At 41.9% G+C, this 24,390-nt stretch overlaps 1 pseudogene; it reads right to left on the bottom strand.

The window, feature by feature from the left end:
- Positions 1-2,875: 2,875 nt before the first annotated feature.
- LOC136125422 (centromere protein N pseudogene) lies at positions 2,876-23,496 on the bottom strand (annotated as a pseudogene).
- Between the last annotated feature and the right edge of the window lie 894 nt (positions 23,497-24,390).

Below are 24,390 nucleotides of genomic sequence, written 5' to 3'. Positions count from 1 at the left end.
CTACCGGAACGTGTCCTTCGGTCACCTGGTTACGACGGACCAATCACGACCAGAGTTCCCTCCACGCGCCCTCCTCAGCGCGCAGGCATGTGACTCACAATGCCCCGCCCCCTCCCGCGGCTGCTCCGCCCCCCGAGCGGCGCGCCCCGGACTCCGGTTTCCATTCATCTCTCGCGCTCCGAGCTTTCCGATCCTGCGGGAAGTGCCGCGGGAGTTTGTTAATCGAAGTCGTCCTGAGTCAGTGAGTGGGCTCTGTAGAAAGCCCCTGTTCGTAAAATGCCAGTTCAGTTAGCAACTCGGTTTCACCGGGTCGACAATTGACTCATTTGATGTATTGCTCAACGAACTTAGTTACACCCCAATTTTTGACCGTTTTTTGTAACTGAATGCTCCTCCTGTCTTGCCTTCCGAAGAGTGTTAGTTTCCGCCTGCAGTTTAACCATAGCAACCACCGGGGCCCTGGTCCTACTCTCAATAAAGAGCTGTGGCTGTGTCTTGAATGAGACTCGAGGACACGTCACCCCTCCACTTCCTCATCGGTAAATTAGGTACCGAACTCCTCCCTCCCACCTCTGAGACGCTGGGATTCAGCAATTCGCTTTTCTCGCCCGTTTCTCTCTTCCACGGCAGGAGTTTCCAGGTTTCCCTACTTCAGCCAACAACAACGCATTAAAGCACGATTTTCTCATACAAACCTGAGAGTCACAAAGTCGAGTACCACGGTCTTGATTTGATGAAGATTATAACGATAGTTAACGTTTGGCAAACACTATGCGCCCGACCCCGTTCCAAGTGAGGTACTCATTTAATCCTCGGGAACAAAATCCTCAGAAACCTTCATTTTACAGATTTTACAGAAACTAAGTAACGTTCCCAAGGGCACACGATTGATCAGGGGTGTGGCCAGGATTTGATCCCTGATTGTGTGGATCCCCAAAGGCACCTTATTGTGATTATCAGAAAATAAAGGTAGAAGTCAAATTTGGTTGGAAGTGGCATAGTGTATCAGGATTTTCTTTTTTTAAGGAGGAACAATTTTTTGATGTGGATTTTAAAATACTTTCCCTCCATTCAACGTTGATTAGTCCCTCCTACATGCCAGGCCTACATGCCTACCGTCTGTGGGAAATAGTCCTGCCCTCAGGCACGGTGAGAAGACAAAGGCTTAGAAAGCCCAATTGTCTGAGGTCACACTGCTGCAAAGTACTTAAACCTGAAATTCAAACCTAGGTCTATTAACCCCAAGTAGATGCTGGGGTGAAGAGCTTGGTTTTTTTCCCAGAAACATGAGAACCATTGAATGTTGTGAAGTTAAGGAGTCACTATCAGGTGGTTTGTAGTGAGGTCACTCGACAATAAGTAGGACTGATGGAAGCAACAAGACCCAATAAGAGACTATATTCATCTAAGAGAGGAGTGAGGGTTCAAACTAAAGGCAGTGGCAGGGATTGGAGTGGAGGGAAAGGATCTGAGGTCATTTGGGAGGTAGAATAGAAGGGCTTAGTGGCTAGATACAGAGCGAGAAAGGGAAAAGAGAAGCAAAAATGGCTGCTACGATTCTGGCTTAGGGAACTACGTAGAGTGTGGTTACTTTTTCTTAGATAGTGCAGGAAAAGGAAGAGGTTTGGGAAGGAAGATCATTTTAGGTTCTGTTAAGTGGAGCATGGAAATGGAGCTCTCTGGTTGAAAGTAAACCTCTGCAGGCTAAGTCCATTTTGTGATATCCCAACTTATGTTTTCAAAAATAACACATTAAATCAATTAAAAAATGTGATTGGGGAAATTCCCTAATGTTGACAGCTAAGAATATCACATTTTTCATGGAGCAACTTGGAATCTATGGTTTTCGTAAATGAGGCATCCTATGTAAAATAAAACTGGTAAATGAAAACATCATTTAAAATTGTGTTGTCATTAGAGTATACACAAAGTAATTGAAGCTGTAGGTATAGAAGTGATTGCCTTGAGAAGACATGTATAATAAGGAAAGGAAGGAAAGCAAGAAGGAAGGAAGAGAAGGAGGGGAAGGAAAGAAGGGGTACAACGACCTTTAACATCCAGGATGGACCAGACTTTCAAGACTGAGTTGTCAACAATGAGACACCAGTGGTTGTGGATTTCCATGCACAGTGGTGTAGTACCTGCAAGATCCTGGGGCCAAGGTTAGAGAAGGTGGTGGCCAAGCAGCATGGAAAGGTGGTGATGGCCAAGCCGGATACTGATGACCACACAGACCTTGCCATGGAGTATGAGGTGTCAGCTGTGCCCACCGTGCCGGCCATCAAGAATGGGGATGTGGGGCTTCCCTGGTGGCACAGTGGTTGAGAGTCCGCCTGCCGATGCAGAGGACACGGGTTTGTGCCCCGGTCCGGGAAGATCCCACATGCCGCGGAGCGGCTGGGTCCGTGAGCCATGGCCGCTGAGCCTGCGCGTCCGGAGCCTGTGCTCCGCAACGGGAGAGGCCGCAGCAGTGAGAGGGCGGCGTACCGCAAAAAAAAAAAAAAAAAAAAAAAAAAAAAAAAAAAAAAAGAATGGGAATGTGGTGGACAAGTTTGTGGGCATCAAGGATGAGGACCAGCTGGAGGCCTTCCTGAAGAAGCTGACTGTCTGACAAGCAGGAAAGCGTCCTGACTGCCCCCGCCCACCTGGGCCCCGTGGTCCCCGGGGACCCAGATAGAACCCACAGCCCTTCTGTCCTGGCCCTTTCCACCTCCTCCCTCTGCCTGGCACCTGTGGGTCCGTGCTTTGGAGACCAGGCCTCCAAACACAGGAGCCTCAAGTGCTCCCAACCTGGCTGACCGCCAGGGTGGCCGCCCAAGGAGTGGTGCCACCTCCGAGCTGGGACAGCCGTCTCCCCACCCACTCTCTGCTCCCTCTAGGGCTTGTCGCCGTGCTCCCAGGATGCTGGGACAGAGTCCTGGGGCCAGCCTGCAGTAACAGCTTGGTCTCCCTGCTCCCTTGTGATCTGAACCCCAGTGCCTGGCTCATCTGCCTCCTCATTTTTCTTTCCTGCTGCTTTTTTGTAAAAAAAAAAAAAAAAGAAGAAGAAGAAGGAAAAACGAAACCCAAACAAGTGAGAGTAATATACATAATTCCCTCATTTTTTTAGGTCTGTAATAAAGAACTTTATGTTATCCCCTCTAAAAAAAAAAAGGAGAAATGAATAGGAGGTGAGAAAATGGAGACAAGGATTCTCTTCCCAAACATTTGGTTGAGAAGAGAGATGTGGTAGTCATTAGAAGGAGATGTACCGTTAAGAATGCTTTTTTTTTTTAAGATGGAAAAAAAAGTGAGTATATTTATGTTATGTTAAAGGGTGAGAGCTGATAGAGCAAAAAGGAGTTTGAGGTTAGAGGAGACGGCAGAATTGACAGAGCGAGGTCCCCAAGAAGGCAGAACTGGATGCGTTCCAGGGCAGGCATAGATTAGCTTTGGACTGAGAGAAAAGTAAGGAGGACCTGGGTGACAGACCTCCATTCTGGGTCTGTCAGAATTGAGACATTTCTGATAGAGGACAGGTTTAGGAAGAGCTCATCTGACGACCCCTACTTTTCTCTATTATAATAGGCTTCTGTTTGGAAAGCTACACTGGGAAAGAGAGGATAATGTGTAGAGAAGTTTACACATCAGAAGAGCTCAATATACCTAACAAAAAAAGAAACAGTATCTTCCCTCAAAGTTGGATAAATTGAAAAGAAATTTGAGCAAAAACCAAGGAGCTCAGGTATAAATAGGTATGTCACAAAAGTGGAAGATGTGAACTATTTGTTCCTCCAAATAGCTAAAAGACATAGCAACAACTTTGGGGGGAAGAGTTTAAAAAATTAAGAAGAAAATGACATGTAATTGCAAAAAGTGGGAACTTTACAAACGCTTTAATCACATAAGAGACCAAAAAAAGACCACAGGGCATACTCTTCTTTATTAAAAGGATACCAGGAGGAAAAGGTCACCTCGAATATCAGGGAAGCAAGGATGATTAATATTTAATTTAGTTGTTTAAAAGATGTAAGTAAGGTTTGGGGACAAAAACAGGCAACAGATTGAAATGCGGGAAACCACGGTGGAATGGGAAAGGATTCAATAAAGTTCAGTTTCAGTAAACAACATCTTGTTAAATCCTTAGGACCTAGTGACTACATTCCATGACAATAATAATATTGTCTGAAGTCCTAGGAATGTCATTAGATAGCATTTTGGATGATTCTTGTAGACTTGAGACAACGCCTAAGATCGTTTCAAAATAGTGCCTGCATTTAACAGCAGACGCATACAAAAATAGGTAGGTGTGACCTTGAAAATTAAAGAATTTTTAACTTGCTAAGCAGAAAAAAATACTAGGAAGCATCGTTATGAAAATAGATTTGAAAATATTTTGTTTTAAGAGAACATTGGAGGGCAGTAAGAAAAAACTGTATCCTTTTATGACAGTGGCAAGTCTGGGAGAGCAAAAGGAAGCAAAGAGAAGTAATGTGGTTTGAATTAAGCAAGAGTTTGATTCTGTGATAGAATCTGACACCTTGCATATGCCTACTGATGGCTGAACATTCCCTGGGAGAACTTTATGATTAGTGTTTTACATGGATCTGGAGTAAGCTCCTTCATTCGTTCATCTTATTCATTCAGTAGCTGTTCAATACCCGAGCCCTTACCACAGGCCACACTTTTCAGGTTCAGAGAATGTTGCTTTGACCAAGAAAAACAAGGTCCCTGTTCTCATGAAATTTATCTTCTAATAGGGGAGTCAACAGACAGTCTTCTCCATCACATCTCAAACTCATGGCCCAGGATGGCTATTGGTCTCCAGCTATTGTGACTTCATTCCAGACAGTAGGCTGAAGGAGGAGAAGGGAGATTTTTCAGAAGATCCACATAGTAGAGTGCTTACATATCATTGGTTTAACGCTTAGTCACATGGCCACACAGAGCTGCAAGGGAGGCTCAGAAAATGTAATCATATAGCTGAGTGACTAATGCAGAAGGAAGAACTAGATATTGAAACTGGATATTGAAAGCACTCTCTGTAACGAACAATCTGTAAGAAAAGATTAGAGAAGTTTCAACTTCAAGAGTGATCATGATAAAATTTCATAGCCCTTTGCAAGCACGTATGAAAATTTTATACAAGGAGTTCTGTAATGATCTTGTCTTAAGCTAAGAGGACAGAAAAAGTGGAGAGAGGCTTAAACTCTAGAATGAAACTAGGTTAGATGCAAGAAAGTCTATGATGGTCAAGTGAACAGGATTATATATTTGTGTGTTGTAACTAATTGGATTCTATCTTGAGTATTACGACGAGTTCTTATAGAAGAGGATTCTGTGTGTAAGTAATATGTACATTTTTTCTGGACATAGAGTTCCCTTATCATCATATTCTCAACGATGTATGTAAACCAAAAAAGTTAAGAATAACTATTATACCTGATTTGATGTGGAACAACTTGACTTCTCTCATTCCCAACTTCAGAACACTGTAATCCGGATTTTTTAGTAAGTAGAGCATTCAATGGTACTGGTATAGTCAGTACCATTGTAGTAAGCTACCCAGTGTCTCTTCTGTGTGTCTTTTTCTACTCCTTCTGAGCTCTTCTCCCATCTTCTCTCTTCTCACAACATCTAGGTTTCTTTCTGCCAAGTAAGTCCGTTGAGATGAGAATGCGAGTTTAGTTGAAATAATGCTCTAAAAAAACCCTGAAAAGGTGTTAGTTTACCATACCCTCAGGGCAATTAATGCTCACTGGACAGGTCAGTTCTGGCCCCAAACGTCCCCTGTGGCTACAATTCCAAAGCAAATATCAGAGACAAACTTTCTGAGACAAGTTCTAGGAAAAAGGCTGCAGTTTTAAGAGAGACTAGGGGTTTCCTTTTGCCTTCTTGGGATGGTTATTTTTCTCTGCCATTTAATGGTTTATTTACTTCCATTTGTCTAAGTGTTACAGGAAATCTAAAATCTTTCTCAGCCCAGTTAGTGCTTCCTTCAATCACCTCCAAGTGCGGGTGGAAGTGCCTTTCTCTCCTGGTTTTCTAAAGCAGATGCCAGCTCTACTCCCACCTCCAAAGACTGTAAAAGCATGTGGTCTGCACTTAACTAGTTTCACAAGAGAGCTCCCCTCTACACTTGCCCAGGAAATAACTCACTGCCAAATCCACTTAGAACAAGGCAGAGTGCTTAAAAAAAAACACATTAGATGCTTTCAATTGTATTTTTCTTAATCATGCCAATGTGCCTTTCCTCCCAGCATTTCCATATTTCCATTTGTTTCCCTTGTGTGACATCTTGGTACATTTAAGATATTTCAGTTTTTTTCTCTTAAAGTTGCCTTACTGAAGTTAGAACCATTTTCTTGCAAAGATTTAACGTGTTCCCCTCAGTATCTCTTAGTAGCCTTTTTTGACAACAGCTTCCTCAAATGAAGTTGATATTAGAAGGAGGAGTTTCATTAAACTTGACAGCACGGAAAAGTTTGAAGATGTCTTTTTAACCAGGTTTGCCTCCTAGAAACAAAGATCATAGACTTTAGGACATGAACTTTTTCTCATGATGGCCCTATTGTCCTGTTCTGGAGACAAATCAATTTTTATACTCATAGCATGGCATCCACCCCGAAGTACCTCTAGAACTTTTCTATCAGAAGGGATTAGGACAGCAAACTGGATGGAGGTAGGGGCCAGGGAACTTGCCTTAAGAGTTATATTTGAATAGAAAGAACACTTGGAGAAAAACCCAATGACTTAGGTTACATTTGGGGGGCGGGTAAGGCCTTGTCCCTTCTAGCGACTAGACCTGGCCTCTGTAGGGTGCTCATTTGATGAGCCTAGGTTGAGTAATGCCATACACCCCATGAGTTGTTTCATTCCAGTTGTACTTACTACGTAGATAAAATCAAATACTCCTCTGAAAATAATACTTTGTTTATGCAATCAATGCTTTGCCCAGGAGAGGCAAAGAAAAGCTGAGACCACAGAAGCAGCTGAAGCCAATGTCCAAAATGAGTCTACCCTGTTCTTTGCAACTGGTTTGCTCTGTCCCACCTTGGCCATCTGGTAAACCTCTACTCATTCTTTGAGGCTTAACTCAAGCATGTCCTCCTGGGCACTGATTCTCTGACTCCCTCAAGGCTGTGAGATTCTACATCTTCAGTGCATGAGTTCCTTCTGTAAAGCAGCCTTGTATCACATTGTGTGGCAATTGTTTGACACCCTCATTAAGCTAGCCACTCCCCTGAGGACAGAGCTATTTTATTCAGCTTTTTGGTATCCCTGGCACTAAGTATATAATACCTAGCTTGCGGCAGTCGATACATTTTTTTTTTTTTTTTTTTTTTTTTTTTTTTTTATGCGTTACGCGGGCCTCTCACTGTTGTGGCCTCTCCCGTTGCGGAGGACAGGCTCCGGACGCGCAGGCTCAGCGGCCATGGCTCACGGGCCCAGCCGCTCCGCGGCATGTGGGATCTTCCCAGACCGGGGCACGAACCCGTGTCCCCTGCATCGGCAGGCGGACTCTCAACCACTGCGCCACCAGGGAAGCCCGATACATTTTTCTTGAATGAACAGATAAATGAATGAAAAAGTTGAATTGAGAGCACCAACAATCACAATTTGAAAACTGTTATAATTATTTTTTATTTTTCAGTCTTCTCTATTCTCTTTTATGCCTCTGCTTCTAGTTTCTGTTCCCCTGCAGCATTTTTAAACAACAACAGTCATTTTCTAACACTCACAATTTTATGGGTGAGGCAGGGCACAGTGGGGACTGCTCATCCCTTTTCCAGGACAGCTGGGGCCTCAGCGGGAGTGGATCTAGCAACTGGACATGGCCAAGATGGCTCACACAGGGCCACACAGCTGGAGTGTCTGTCCTGGCTGTTGGCTGGGCTCCTCGGTTCCTCTCCATGTCATGTCTCCTGAGGCTGGAATGTCCACAGTGGCTTCTTCACTCCTATGTCAGGTGCCTGGTCTGCGAAGGCTGGAACATCTGGGTCTGGCTAGACATCCCTCACCACATGGTGGTCTCGGAGTAGTCAGACTTCTGACTAGACAAGGATATGTAACCCCAGTGTGTTTTACTTCTCTGGTAAAGACATTAATCTAAAAATATGGGGGAGTGACTTCCCTGGTGGTCCAGTGGTTAAGACTCTGTGCTTCCAATGCAGGGGGCGCAGGTTCGATCCCTGGATGGGGAACTAAGATCCCACGTGCCGCACGGTGAGGCCAAAAAATTAAAAATTAAAATAAATAAATAAATAACAATATGGGAGAGGTGTAGTGAGCAGCATTCTTTCAATTAGAGAAAAAAACCCTCAAAGCTAACTTCTCACTGTTATGAAGTTCGTCCAGACCATCACCTTACAATGGATTATGCTAAATTACTGCAACCATATCTAAGTCTTATGCACTATCTACCATTCAAATAATTCCTTTCCCCCCTTGGTCTCTTGAGTTTTTTGGTAACTAGAAAGAACACAGATTTCTGCAGAAACAAATTTGCCATAGGTTCAGTTTATTTCGTGATGTCCCAACTTATATGTTGAAAGTAACATATAGTCCATTAAATCAAATGGAGAAGAGTAATAGAGGAAATTTCCTAAAGTTTACATGCTAAGAATATCTTATTTTTCCAGTGATAACTTTGACAGAGCAAATCAGAATCTATGGTTTCAGCAAAGGAGGTGTCCTATGTAAAATGAAACCATTGATGAAAACAGCACTCTAAATGTTATTATCACTGCTACTTTTAATTAGTAATTTCCATGTGAATGTGTACTGTGAAGTGCTTGACATGCAGAAACGAATACCCACAAAACCCCCATGATACAGTAATATAAAAGTCCCTCAGGGAGACTCTCCACATGGGACCAAAGGCCCATCTGACCCGTTACATAAGGATCTTCCCTTCTGGGAAGTAGGTGGAATGAACACGCTGTTTGCTATTGCCTGTTTTTGAAGCAAGGTATGCCAAGGTCTGTGTGCCCTTCTCCCCTGAAGTATCAGGGGAGAGGCCTGAAACATCTGCAAGCTCTGTTTAGCGCTCTTTTGGGTAGAAATCATGCTTTGCTGGCATTTTATGTTTCTATAAAAGAATAGGGAGAAACTTGCCTCTCAGAGTCCTCAATGAGATAAGAAGGTCGTGGTTAGGTAGCAATTGTGATTAGGTGTCTATTGAGGAGAAAGACATAAACCGGATCAGAAAAATATACATTCCCTACAGGTATCCTTACAGGGCCTTGACTGAGGGCCAAATCATCACAGAGAGAGCAATGCCACTTCTGAGGCTCAGGATAATTTGGATAATTAATTATAATTAAGTAGCTATTAATAATGATTTGAATAATTGAAGGTTCCCCACCTTCAGTCTGTGGGCTGGGAGCAGTGCCACGCTGAGCCATAATGGAGCCTGAAACAAAGGAGAAATTAGTAATACTTATCTGGTTCTATTAAAATTGTTGATATTTTGTTCACTATAGATTTTTAAACACATTTTCATTAAAAACATTCCATTAAAATATTGTTTATCTTGATCATTGTTTTGATATCCCCTTAAAAACTTGGCACTGGCAGCAAGTGCCCCATTATTCCCCCCATCCCAGGCCCTGTACCCAGAAGCAATGTGAGGGGTACTTTTTTTTTTTTTTTGCGGTACGCGGGCCTCTCACTGCTGCGGCCTCTCCCGTTGCGGAGCACAGGCTCCTGACGCGCAGGCTCAGCGGCCATGGCTCACGGGCCCAGCCGCTCTGCGGGATGTGGGATCCACCCGGACTGGGGCACGAACCCGTGTCTCCTGCATCGGCAGGCGGACTCTCAACCACTGTGCCACGAGGGAAGCCCGAGGGGTACTTTTGATATTGCTTGGTCTGCCCTTGACAGAGAATAAAGAGTCAAACCCTTGGATTGGTCCCTGACTTTCTGTGTCCTAAAATTTCTAAATCATTGAGCTCAAAAGAATCAAATTCCAGTCTGGGCCAGAGATGGAAGGCAGCCCCAAGTCTTGAGTGTACCACTATTACCCCATTTTATAGATGAGAAACTGAGACTCAGTACAATTGACAGGTATACCTAGATGACAAATCTAGAAGGTGGAACATGAAGACTTGAATCCAGGCTACGTGGATTCCGTGGGCTGTGCTCTCTGCTGCTGGGCTCCAAGGGACTGCCCATGTACTGTTTCCTACCGTTCCCCAGTGAAAAAGACAAATAATGTATTTTTTCTCTCTTAACATAACAGCCAGTTACGAGTTATGAGTAAATATCTTCTATTAACTTTTAATAAATTTATTGTCTTTTTACTCTTACAGAAGTAATATATACTCACTAAAGAGAAATTAGAAAATACACATAAATGAGAAATCAAAATCCCACCCCCAGAGCCACCCACTATTACCATTTGTTTGCATATCTCTCCAAGCTTTATTTTATCTTTTTGTTTTTTGTTTTGTTCTCTAAGTCTTATTTTAATAAAGATAAATTATATGTATATGATTTTTAAATGAAACTATGCTACACATGCGGTTTTTTAAAATGTGCTTTCTTCACCTAACAGTATACCTTGAACATCTTTCTCTGTCATTGCTTTTTGCAGAGTAATTTGTAATGGTTTCATAATATGCATTCACCCTTTCATGAATATTTATTGAGTGCCTGCTACTTTCCAGGCATCAGCTAGGCACTAGAGATACATCGGTTAACAAAACAAAGAATTTGGCCCTCTAGGGTTGACAGTGAAGTAGGAGACCTTCAAAAATGAATAAATGTGTGTCAGTTAATAGGGACACTACTTTGGATGTGTCAGGGAGTCTTCTTTGATAAGAGGCTAACACGGGCTTAACTGTCCCATATAACTGTCCCCCTTAAAATTTATATGTTGAAGTCCTAACCCCCAGTACCTCAAAATGTGACCATATTTGGAGATAGGGTCTTTAAAGTGGTAATAAGCTACAGTGAGATCATTAGGATAACCCCTAATCTATTATGACTGGGATCCTTTTAAGAAGAGGAAATTTGGACATAGACACATAGAAGGAAGACCATGTGAAGACACAGGGAGAAGTCGGCCACCTGTAACCCAAGGAGAGAGACCTGGAACTGATCCTTCCCTCACACCTCTCAGAGGAAACCAACCCTACTAGCACCTTGATCTTAGGCTTTCAGCATCCAGAGCGGTGAGAAAATTAATTTCCATTGTTTAAGCCTACCCAGTCTATAGGACTTTGTTATGGCTGCCCCAGGAAACTAATAAATTCAGAGAAAGAGGTCTGAATGAAGTGAGAAGGTACCAGCTCTATGGAGTCTGGGGACCAGGGAGGGCCAAGGCTTGGTAGTTTGCATCAGAGGAAAGCAAAGGGGTCTGGGGCCTGGAAGGGTGGCTGAGGGGAGAAAGGAAGCAGAGAAGTCAGAAGAGGCAGCAGGGCACCGCTGGGTCCTCAAGCACCCTGCAGGCCTTGGAAAGAACTTCAGATTATACTCTGGGGAGACAGGAAACCACTGGAGAACAGTTGGACCTGACATACTTTAACAAAGGCCCTCAGCTTCTGCATGGAAGCCAGATAAGATGTATCAAAAAGTTTGTAACCCTTTTATTCATCAATTAAATTATGTAGCAGTGCATCTTAGTGAAAGGAACGAGAAGCAGGGAGAGGGGTTTCTGGGACACTGGCCCCAAGCCTTAAGCCTTCTTTGTATCCCCACCATCCCAACTGGCCATCCCACTCCCCGATCTGACAAACTGTATAAACTGTCATTTTAAATCAGCTTCAGACTTTTTCATGAGTCCTTCTCCACAGGGTCATACAGTGGGACCTCTCCTCCCCCAGGCTGAGGCCAGCTGGTTGTTATCCCTCCCTTCGCTTATGTCTGTTCCCTCTCCCTGGGACTCACACCAAGGTTCCCAATCCTCAGGTTCCCTCCACCCAGCTCAAGCCTTCTTAACTCACTGGCACCAACTGCTATCTGCCAAGATTCCATCTTACTCTTCTCTCTCCCTCTGTCCCTCCTCTTTTCCCACGTTCCTAGCTTTTCCTAGGAAATGGAGACATGGAAGCCTCCTCTGATATCTGAAAATGACATTTCACAGAAGTGGACAATCCCCGTGTGAACTCACGGTTACTCAGCCCAGTTGGAAACCTCATGCCTTCCTAACAAGTCAGAGAGAATGGCTGCGTGGGCAATAACAGCCCAGGGCTGGACCAAGCTTTGACCAGCGTGCTCCTGTTAGGAGACTTTCATTAGTTTCCAGGCTCCTCTTAGGCTACTGAGAGGTCCTCTCTTGTAGAAAGAGCCCTCATCAGTAGCTTCCTTTAAGAATGTGTGCACTTATTTTTGTCTCCTGCTCAAAATCTATGTCTTCCATTGCCTCCCACCCAAGGCCTATTGATTCTATCACTGTACACTTGTCATTCTATTCTAGGCTACACTTTTATTTTTGTTTGGTTTTTGTTTCTTTTTGCGGTACGCGGGACTCTCACTGCTGTGGCCTCTCCCGTTGCGGAGCGCAGGCTCAGCAGCCATGGCTCACGGGCCCAGCCGCTCCACGGCATGTGGAATCTTCCCGGACCGGGGCATGAACCCGTGTCCCCTGCATCGGCAGGCGGACTCTCAATCACTGCGCCACCAGGGAAGCCCCCAGCCTGCACTTTGACTGTTATTCACTGAAAACAAGGGATCAAACTGATCTTCTTTCTCAAAGAGCAATAAACACATAAAAGTGGAAAAAAAACAAATGGATTCCATTAGTAAGTGTGCCAGTTCAGCCCAGACTAACAGGCTAATCCACTCTTTGACCGCAGGAGAGAGTTGACGTTAAAAAAAACAGGCACTGGTACCTATATAAGCTGGATATTCCCAAGTGCAGATGCCCTGGGCCTACAAAGGGGAACACCACGAGGGCCACTGGCCCCGGTCCTCTGTCACAAAGGGCCTCAAGGCCACCAGGTTATACCTATAATTACAGAGAAGCATTGGCAGGTTTGAAGAAAGAAGATATCACCACCCAACTTAATTCTGGGTCTCATTACTGGGCCACATCTGTTGTGTATGATGTATCAATATTTTTAATAAATCCCCTAATGACTCCTTTAATCATTTTGGGAATGGCATAATTATATTGAACTGGATAAATACACATGTACATGTGTAGGTTGAAACAGTTTACTCCTTAGATATTGACATTGAAAATATACCACAAATTTTGTAACTTTCATTTCTATTTTGCACTTCTTTTCCTTCTTTTTCTTTCTTTTTTATTTTGTTTTGGTTTAATATAGGACTGGCCTGGGCCTCTCTTGACCTCTGACAGGCCCCATGAAAACCTGAAACCGAGGCAAGGTGACAAAGTCTGGTCCTTCAGCACTAAGGGCCTCCTCATGTTACTTCTTTACTTAGAAAAATAAAATGTCGTTGCAGAAGACCCAGAGCCACAAATGTTCTTCCCAGGTGAATCAGTTTCCAGAATTCTTAGATTTTTAGTTTAATTTAGCCATCAGGGAATTGTGTAGACTGGAAATATCTAGGCAAGACCAAAACAAAATCTCAAGTGGGCATCTGTCTCTTCCAGGTGAGTTAGAATCAGATATGCCTCTGCGAGGAAGTGAGTGAGGGAACTGTTCTCACCCCACACAATCACCGCAAAATCAGATACAGGGTGAGTTAAATAGCTACACATCTTGCTGCATATCTTACCAGATTCCCATTTCTATTTTTTTTTTTTTGAGCAAAATAGCAAAGCACCTAATATAGGTCATTAAGTATGTTTGCAATACTATAATTTAATCTTTGTAACTGCCATTGCTAACCAGACACTAACATGCCCATATGCTCAGTATAGAAATGACGGCATGAAACTTTTTAGCAACTCCTTGTACTTCATAATAATACTGGGTCATCTTGAGTGCGAGGGATCATGACGCTGTCTGTATGTAGTTTTAAATTCCCTAGTGATGCCAAATGTATTTGTGTCAACAGATACTGTTCCAAAATACCAGAGTTCAATTTAGCTGAATACCAGGGGACTGACTCAAATGACTTCAGGAGAAATAAATATATCTTTAACTAACTCAGATGGCAAAATGTTGAAAACTCAGAAAATCTGTATTACAAAGAGCTGGAAAGTAGTAAAGTAAGACATTTCCAGAAAGGCTAACCAATTTAGTGTTTTCTTTAATTATATTATTGGAACCCTTTTTAATTCACATCTTTTCTCAGCCATATGTGAAAAACTGTTTTTTACCAACTTATGATAGCATCTAATTAATTATGAATAATAAATCGTTAGAAATGTAGAAATCTGTTTTATACTACAGAACTATTCAATATAGTAAAATACCAATAATCATAGTAATAATAATCACCAAAGTAATATGTAACTCTGATTGAGTACTTAATATGAGCTAGAAGCTTCACTAAGTACCTTTATGGATTGTTTTATATGAACCTCCCAACAACCTTGTGAGATAGGTAAAATAATTTGCTATTTCCTATTCTAATGAATGGCTAAGGTTTTTATTGAGAATTTTCTGTGTGTCAGGCACTGTACATGTATTAACTCATTCATTCCTCACAACTCTCCACAAAGCAGGTGCTCTCGTTATTCCCATTTTAGGCATGAGGAAACTGAGGTACAGAGTTGAAGTGACCCGCCCAGGGCTACTAAGCTGTAAGTGACATAGCCAACACCCAAACTCCATCTGTCTGGCTCCAAGCTCAATCTTTCCTTACTAAACAGCTGCTCAACACCTGCTATATTCTCTTTGAAACTTCTGTGTGCCAGGCACTGTAGCAAATGGTCTTCATATGTTAATTATCCCTCCTTGAGGAGCTCATTGTTTTCCCATTTTTCAGATGAGAAAAGGAAGGCACAGGCCACTTGCTCCGGGTTCTAAACCCAGTCTTACCTGACTCCCGAGGAAAGTGCTGGCCACAGAGACAGAAAGTAAAGAAGCTGCCATCTTCAAAAGCCAGCTCTAGACAGCACCCATCATCAGTCTTGTGGCAAGCCTGACTTTTCATGAGCTTGCTCAGGCTGGGAGAGTCAGAATCTATCTGCCTGGGTCCACCCGTTTCTTAGATTTTTGAGTCATTTGTTTAGGCCAGTGGTTTGAAAAAGTCACAGACGGGGAGTACAAGCACAAGAGAAACTATTCTTGCAGAGCGAAAACCAGCTTGTAGTTTTTCCTGTTATTCATTTTGAGCTTCCTCTTCCTTACCACTGAACATTGTTTGAGGAATTATTTCAGTACTAAATTACAGTAATTTCTATGTCCTTAAATTTCTATTTTCTTAAATTTCTTTCTGACATACACTTGTAGCCTCAGCTTTTTATTTTAAATCTTGTATTTCTCTACCGTATGTATTCTTACATGCTTATATTCCAAATTAAGTCCAAGCTACATGAAGTCAAGGTCTATATCTTACTCATCTTTTTAATCCTTATAGGACCTCACATCTTATATTGCATAACGTGGGTGTTTGCGAAATATTTGGTAAATTAATCAACTTCATAGGCAGTATATTTGGCACTTAATGATAGCACCTAAAACTATCCTAAAGGGCAAGTAACTACAATCCCAGTACACAAAATCACATACATAGATACAAAATCCATATTTTGATACATAGCTTCAGGTTTTGACGGCCACCTTTCAAAAGTTTGGTGATGGTGCCATCCCAGCCTGGTGCCCTGTGCAAAAGACATTTCCTCTGCAAAATGGTGTTTCATTTTCCTGAACTGTGTACAGGATTGTCACTTTTCTTTGTTTCTTCAGAAATGAGTCCCTTCATACAATAAATCGTCATTTCTTCTTTCTGAAGTCATCTCAGTCTATCTTATTTTATATATAAATAAATAAATAAATATAAATATATATATATATATATATATATATATATATATATATATATATATATATATATTCACAAACTGACTTACAAAGCTTGAGTCCTCAACCAGGGCTCACTGCGAATGGCACCCTCTAGGACTAGTCAGTGTATAAACGCGTAACCACACACAGTGCCCTTGAAGTTAAGAGCTCTGTGCTAGAAGAATCCAGCACTTAGAGCAGAGAATTCAACAGGAATTTGCTGTCCTTTGATTTTTTTTCCCCCCTGCTGTATATTATTTCCAGATTTTAGCATTATGACTTTTAAATTCTTTTCTCTGCAATGCAGAACCTAAATAGACAAGCAAAACAATATATCTAGTGTGTAAGACGGAAAATCAGTTGTTGGCCTACTTGAAATAGGTTCAACTTAATTTTTTTTAATTTGGATTTTTTAGGAAGTTGTTATTGTGGGGTAAATTTGATACAGTTGATCACATCGGGTTAGTGTTACTTCTCTTAGCTGAAACAAAATGAAGAGCTAGAGTTTATAAACGTGGCTCCAATGGGTACAAGCTCTAGTTGAATGGACATTTTGGTAAGCTAACACCATTTTTTTTTTTTTACATCTTTATTAGAGTATAACTGCTTTACAATGGTGTGTTACTTACTGCTTTATAACAAAGTGAATCAGTTATACATATACATATGTTCCCATATCTCTTCCCTCTTGCATCTCCTTCCCTCCCACCCTCCCTATTAACACCATTTTTGAATGTAGCTACAAAAGTTGTCATCAAATCCTAGAATTATAATGGAAGAAAGTCTGGGAAGGAAGTAATCTAATTCACCTGTTTTAGTGCAGATATATTCTAAAGATCAAATGAAATAAACTCGAGTTTTCTCTTTACTGACTTAGATCCTATACAAAGAAGGTAAGTGAATTCCCTCATGCTTCTTCTTTCCTACTTTTTCCTTTTACACACACACACACACACACACTTGCACATGTGTGTATGGTTGCCAAATTTTCTACAGTGCATGTGATTTTGACAATCAGAGGGAAAAAACACACAATAACAAGTGTATATAGCACATAGTACACACTCAATAAATTTTGTTGAATGGGAAAAATATACATTTGAAAACATGAATTATAAAATCAAGTCTTGTCCCTTGATTAAAAAAAAATTGTATGGGCTTCCCTGGTGGCGCAGTGGTTGAGAATCTGCCTACCAATGCAGGGGACATGGGTTTGAGCCCTGGTTCAGGAAGATCCCACATGCCGTGGAGCAACTAGGCCTGTGCACCACAACTAAGGAAGCCCGTAAGCCACAACTACGGAAGGCTGCGAGCCACAACTACTGAAGCCCACGCACCTAGGGCCCGTGCTCTGCAACAAGAGAAGCCACCACAATGAGAAGCCTTCACACCGTAATGAAGAGTAGCCCCCGCTTACCGCAACTAAGAAAGCCCATGAACAGCAATGAAGGCCCAACACAGCCAAAAAATAAATAAATAAATTTATTTTAAAAATCATAGATACAGTCTCAGGGCATAATCAACCCTGTGAACAAAGATTTATGCACAAATATTTATTTCAGAGTTATAGAAATGAAAAAAATGGAAGCAATCTGAATAGGCAATAATAAAAGAATTATGAGATAAATGCTATATCCATGAGGAAATATTATGCAACCCTTTAAGCTATATTTATAACAACTTTAAAGGACATGGGTAAATACTCATGACATAATGTTAAATTTATAAAATCACGGGCCTACTAAGTTGCATTTCAGTACAAGTTTAGCTCTGTAAGGACACAGTGCACAGAAAGAAGAACTGGAAGGGAATATACTAAAATGTTAATAGCGTTTCAGGGTAGTGAGACTATTGAGTTTTTTTTGCCTCTTTACCATATTTCGGAATTTGTCTCAAATAATAAAGATGCATTATTTTGATGATGATAAAAGAGTTAAAAACTAGAAAAATGTTTCTATGGAAGAGAATTTATTCATGTAGCAGCTCAAAATCAATGAAAAAATTATGCATTTATAATATAAACTAAACCCATCAGGTGGTTTTAATTATAATGCTATGAGAGTCACATAATTGAGTTTCCATTATCCCCGCAGGTAATCTGTTCCAAAGTATAACAATCAAAAAATGTCAACTTTACCTTCAATTCTTTCGTTTCTATTTGGATCCATTATGACTCAGTGACTTTGTGGGAATATGTGCGCTTATATCACATTCTAACATCTTTCTTTTACTAAATAATCTATTCGTTTCATCTTCTCTTCCTTGCATTTTCTTATTTTATTGTCTCAATTGTTTTATTTTATTCTGTATTATCTCAAGTTCCTGGGGTGCTAATTCTCTCATTTATTGTCTCCCGACTCTCCCTCATGGTGGATCATTTCCTCATGTAGTCTGTAAGTTTTAATTGTGAGCATATCTTTAGCAGGTACATTGTTTCTTTAGATATTTCAGGTGCTTTGCATTATAAAAGTGTCCTCAAAAAAAGATTTTGTGTTTGCTTCCAGCCCAGGTCTCGGGGATTCCACCCTGTTCAGGACCCATTTTCATACTAATTTCTGGGTTTGGGATTCTCATACCATGTGGATGGTATTAATTCAGATCTTATACCTCTGCATAGGTTTTTATTTTTAGAAATTTATTTATTTATTTTTGGCTGTGTTGGGTCTTCATTGCTGCGCGTGGGCTTTCTCTAGTTGTGGCGAGTGGGGGCTACTCTTTGTTGCAGTGTGTGGGCTTCTCATTGCGGTGGCTTCCCTTGTTGTGGAGCATGGGCTCTAGAGCACAGGCTCAGTAGTTGTGGCACACGGGCTTAGGTGCTCCACGGCATGTGGGATCTTCCCGGACCAGGGATCGAACCCGTGTCCCCTGCATTGGCAGGTGGATTCTCAACCACTGCATCATCAGGGAAACCCCTGCATGGAGTTTTAATTTCTCAGAGGAGACTCCTTCTTATGCACAAAGTGCCAAGGGCACAAGCTTCCTTTATGCAACCAGTGTGGTGTGTCTGATGCTCTCTTCACAGTAGGCCAGACCTCCAGGACTCTGCTCTTAAGCAGAGGTCTTGGTTCTAGTTCCCCACCTGGTATGAGCCCTCAGTCATGGCCTTCATCCCTATATGGATACACAGCCATACACAGCCTGTGACTGGGCCCAGTGTCCCCAGGACTTTGATGTCATCTCATACACATATTGCTCTAGTTCTGAGTTCCATCTTCTGTTCTGGTGCCTAGGTATTTCCTTTCAAGCTATACATATATTTTAAAAGTTTTTGCATCTTATCCAGAAATCCTATGGTTTGGAGTGAGAGGAGTTCTGTGGAATTCTTGGAACTCTGGAGTGGGAAGAGTTGTCTCAGCTGGATCTCGAGTCCTCAAGAGGGTTTCTGGACAAGAGCATCTCAGACTATATTATTAGCACACCTCGGGTGTTGCCATCCATTTTGAGGGAGTCACAAGAGATTAGTCACTAACAACAGTTAGAGCATCTAACTCTTTCAATTTTTCACCTTTTAAAACAAATTCAAGACTCTTCCTGTATGATAACAATGACCTTCATTTCCTTAAATTCTTTAGTAGGTAGAAATGCTCTAAGAATGTCATCTTTTGTGTATGTTGAGGTGGGCAAAAAAGCTAAGAAGTTACTCTGGACTGTGTTCACCACCCTTTTAGGCATCATCTGAAGACATCCTCAACACCAAACCATGATCCAATTAATTCTTTAAAAATAAACAGAACGACAAGAAGAAAACTAGATTTACTTTCTGCATCTTTCCCAAGATTTTTCTTATGACAAATTCCAAAGTGAAGTTTCACCCAAATGAAACATAATTGATAAAGTATGTGCTGTAGTTGCTCAGTTACCATAACAGGGAAATGATGTGGGCTTTTCCCCTCACAGCAAGTCCAGTCCTGAACTTAGGCAAAGAGCTCAATAGAGGAAAAATGAAAGCTACCTTAATGGGGCACCTCTCACCTTTTGCCTCTTGTCCATGCCAGTGGCCACTCTTGCTCCTGAGATCTCTGCCGTTTGCACCCACTTTCTCCTTACTGTTGATGAAAAATTTAAGGAGAGGTCTGGATACAGATAAGCACAACCCAAAGGCAATTGATTGGTAGGTTCTGATTTTTAGCTACACCACTAAAATGAGTTTTCCTTAATTATATGATACATCAAAAGAGAGTAATGGTAGGAATTATCTTTTTTAAAAAGACATAACATCGGGCTTCCCTGGTGGCGCAGTGGTTGGGAGTCCGCCTGCCGATGCAGGGGACGCGGGTTCGTGCCCTGGTCCGGGAGGATCCCACATGCCGCGGAGCGACATTTGTTTTCAGTTATGTAGGACATCACCAAGATTTTTGTAAGCTTTTTTGTCACCCGTCATCTCATTGGCTTTAAGAGAGTCCTCTAAGAAAAGGAGAGGGAATTATTACTCATCTCACAGCAGAAGCTGTCAGTGCTAAAGGCTCTCAGGTGTCCCCTGGGCAAACCTGGGGCATCTGGGTTAGCATTGACCTGAAACCTTCCTTGAGTCAAGTTTCCCTTTGCAGCCATGATCTTGATTCAGTGGTTCTTTCTAAACTTTGCTTCTCTTAGCTCAATAGTTGTGTCTCACCCTCTCATTCTGATCCCTCTGTATCTCAGCTCCACCACTTACTGAAATTCCCACACATATCACTGCCCTCCCACCATAAATCTTCCCCCGGGGCTTTCACAGGAGCCAACTGCACATTTATCACTTCAATTGTATTGACCATTGGCCACAATCTTCTAAGTCGTAACAGATGAGGCCGGATGATTCACCCAGGAATGGTAGGAATGACTGTGACAAATCTTTGGAAAGACAAACACGACTTGGTACGTCATTTGTGATGGGAAAATACTCTAGCATGTAAAAGGCATCTGAATTTATTAGCTTGGTGTAGCTATAATGTAACCACTAATGTATGGGATTTTTTTTTTCTCACAGTCTGATAACAGCTTTATTGCATGCAAGCCTTTGTCGTTTATTGCTTCCTATGACTGTAAAAAGAGAAAAGAGCATGTTATGCCTTGACCGGCTGACTTAGATTTGTGATTTATTTGATCAGAAATGTGCTCTCTAACCACAGCACTTCAATTTATGGTTGCAGTTGGTTGGACAGTAGATGAAAAAACATAATTAGAGAGCACTTAGGAAATCGAGCTGCTTCCCTAAATTACAGTTTCTAATTTGGTCATTATTTTAGGCCCCAACGCTGCTTGAGTTCTGATTTTTGCCCCGTAAATTTATAAAACTGATATGGATAAGTCAGAAGGGCTAACTAGGTGATGACAAGGCCGTGAAGTCTCCTTACGTTGCTTCAGCCTGAAGAGGGAGATCTGTCTGTCCAGTGTCACACTTTTGTATGTGAGGAGCAGGAAACAGCAGGGAGATGAAAGGGAAGTGCTGGGAGCTACAAGTCTGTGGTGCAAAGATGAAAACACCTGTGGCAGGGACAGAACGTGGACAGAGAGGAGAGAGGCCTGGTGCTCGGCTCTGCCCCGTGCCTGGGCACAGAAACAGTGGTGCAGCATTAGTGTGCAGAGGACGTAAGAAAAACAGATCTCCCAGAAACACACTCGCAGACACAGAGAACAGACTTGTGGTTGCCACAGGGGAGGGGGAGTGGGGAAGAAATGGATTGGGAGTTTGGGATTAGCAGATGCAAACTATTATATAAAGAATGGATAAACAACAAGGTCCTACTGTAGAGCCCAGGGAACTATAGTCAATATCCTGTGATAAACCATAATTATGGAAAGGAATATATACATGTATAACTGAATCACTTTGCTGTACAGCAGAAATTAGCACAGCATTATAAATCAACTATACTTCAATAAAATAAACTTTTTGTTTATTTTTTTTGTTACTCGTTTTCAAATATCTTTATTCACAAACCTGTTATTATCGGTCAGTTCAAATGCCATATGTATGATAAAATAGATTATAAGAAATATCATATTTACAATGAAATCATTACTTTATATAGCTGAATCAACTGATAGGCTACCTCCTACAATAATAACTTAATGGGTCCAATTCTACCTTTTGAATGGACCAATTTTATGATTCTCCTAGAAAATTTTGAGTTGGGTATAGTTTCTTGGTGCTTCTTTCTGTGATCCAAGGCTTAAGAGAAAATCCCTGGAAACCAGCAACCGGAACCAGGCCTCTCCAGGACTGAGGAGAGACAGGAGTGAGAAAAAAAGACATCCTGTCACATCTTAAAGTCCCACAACTGCTATGCTTTGCAAGAGGAGGAAAGAATCAGTCCCAAGAATTATACTGAACATTTCTCAAACATCAAAATCAAGGATTAACCTCTAAAACAAGTTTGCAGATAGAAGCTCTCCAGCTAGTCATTATAAAATGCATATGCAATACAGTCAAGGATGCTGTGCTTACAAAACCACATGCATCTTATTTATCTCTAATTTTATTTATTTATTTATTTATTTTGCGGTACGCGGGCCTATCACTGTTGTGGCCTCTCCCGTTGCTCACGGGCCTAGCTGCTCCGCGACATGTGGGATCTTCGCGGACCGGGGCACGAACCCGTGTCCCCTGCATCGGCAAGCGGACTCTCAACCACTGCGCCCCCAGGGAAGCCCTATCTCTATTTTTAAAATAATTCATTGCCTTATTGGGTACGCAAGTGAGCATTGGAGAAAGTTGTGCATCTGTGATACCGGCTGGTGCCAAGGATTTCAGTGCTTCCAGAAGATGGGGGCTAGAGAACTTAACCAGGCACCGGAGGGGTTCTTCTCTCTCAGCCAGGATGCCCCCATTTAGGTCACTTTTGAATTTCGTTTCAAGCTTGTATTGTGCAAATTCTAGTCTTGGTTGTGGATGGTCTCCAAACATTTTTTGAGTCACTCACTGGACTCTCTCTTTCTCTATTTTGTTTTCATGCATGATCCTTGAATCCATATTTATATCTAGCTCAAGGCTTCTTTCTTGTAGAGGTGTAGTCGAGTTGAGTTTCAAAGGTCTGATTATACTGTTTAAAAACATTAGCCTTAAAAGCGTCCAGATACTGGCTTCTGAGGTCCATTTTCACAGTCTGATGGTGTTTGCTAGCAATTGTCAGTGCCTGACCCAGAAGGGGTAGATTGCTTTTCAGTTGGGAGGAAGAAGTGAAGGCATACGGAGTTTGGGAATAATACACCACGTAAGCAGGTTTGTACTGGTTTGGCTTTCCATACTGCGTTCCCCAGGCAATTCGAATCCATACTGCATTCTCCTCGGCACCTCTGAAGCTGACTGTCACATTTTTTAATGCTCTCTTCTCTTAAGAATTTTTCTTAAGAATTTTGAATTGTTCCATATCAAAAAGGTCAATGTCTTCATCTGGTCCTTTACTCATCTGAAAAACATCCCAAACTTTCTGATGCCGATGAAATTGAGTATAAATGATGTCTAAAAGGGCTGCATCATTGAGACTTGCACGGTTCTCCTCACAAGGCAGAACCAAGTCCTGAACAAGAGATTCCTTTCTCTGCCGGAAGTTTTCAGTCTGCAGCTGATTTTCAGACAAAAAATTCCAGGTTTTAGTATTGTCATCATTTCAGTCATTGGGATTTTCAAGATGGTCCTCCTGAAAAACTCGGAAACAGTTTCATCCATCTCTTTGGCACTTGGGACTTGCGGCAGTCACCAAAGAGTCGCTTCAGAGGCGGGGGACCAGGCTTCTTCAAGGCTCCCGCCACACTTGGGGGCCTGATGCCATGCCCCCAGGGGTTCTCTTACCGTCCCACATCGCCGGCCGGCTCTCTGCTCATCAGCTGCTCCCCACTAAAATAAATTTTAAAAAAAGAATAGAAAAGCAGATCTCCAAGGTCATGACTCTGATGAGTGGCTGGCATATAATGTTGATAAGGATGGTCTGGTGTAGACTAAAGAAGAGAACACCTGAAGTTGGCAGAAAGAATAACTGTGGGTGGGATTATTGACTTATTTTTAGTATTTAGCAGATATACTGAATCTCTTTTATCTTTTAATTTTTAACATCTTTATTGGAGTATAATTGCTTTACAATGGTGTGTTAGTTTCTGCTTTATAACAAACTGAATCAGCTATACATATACATATATCCCCATATCTCCTCCCTCTTGCATCTCCCTCCCACCCTCCCTATCCCACCCCTCTAGGTGGTCACAAAGCACCGAGCTGATCTCCCTGTGCTATGTGGCTGCTTCCCACTAGCTATCTATTTTATGTTTGGTAGTATATATATGTCCATGCCACTCTCTCACTTCGTCCCAGTTTACCCTTCCCGCCTCCGTGTCCTCAAGTCCATTCTCTACGTCTGCGTCTTTACACCTGTCCTGCCCCTAGGTTCTTCAGAACGATTTTTTTTTTTTTTTAGATTCCATATATATGTGTTAGCATACAGTATTTGTTTTCTCTTTCTGACTTACTTCACTCTGTATGACAGACTCTAGTTTCATCCACCTCACTACAAATAATTCAATTTCATTTCTTTTTATGGCTGAGTAATATTCCGTTGTATATATGTTC

Source organism: Phocoena phocoena, chromosome 7 (genome assembly GCF_963924675.1).
Source record: "Phocoena phocoena chromosome 7, mPhoPho1.1, whole genome shotgun sequence".
NCBI classification, from domain to species: Eukaryota; Metazoa; Chordata; class Mammalia; order Artiodactyla; family Phocoenidae; genus Phocoena; species Phocoena phocoena.
The sequence above is the reverse complement of the archived record's forward strand: the minus strand, read 5'-3'. Positions and strand labels throughout refer to the sequence as shown.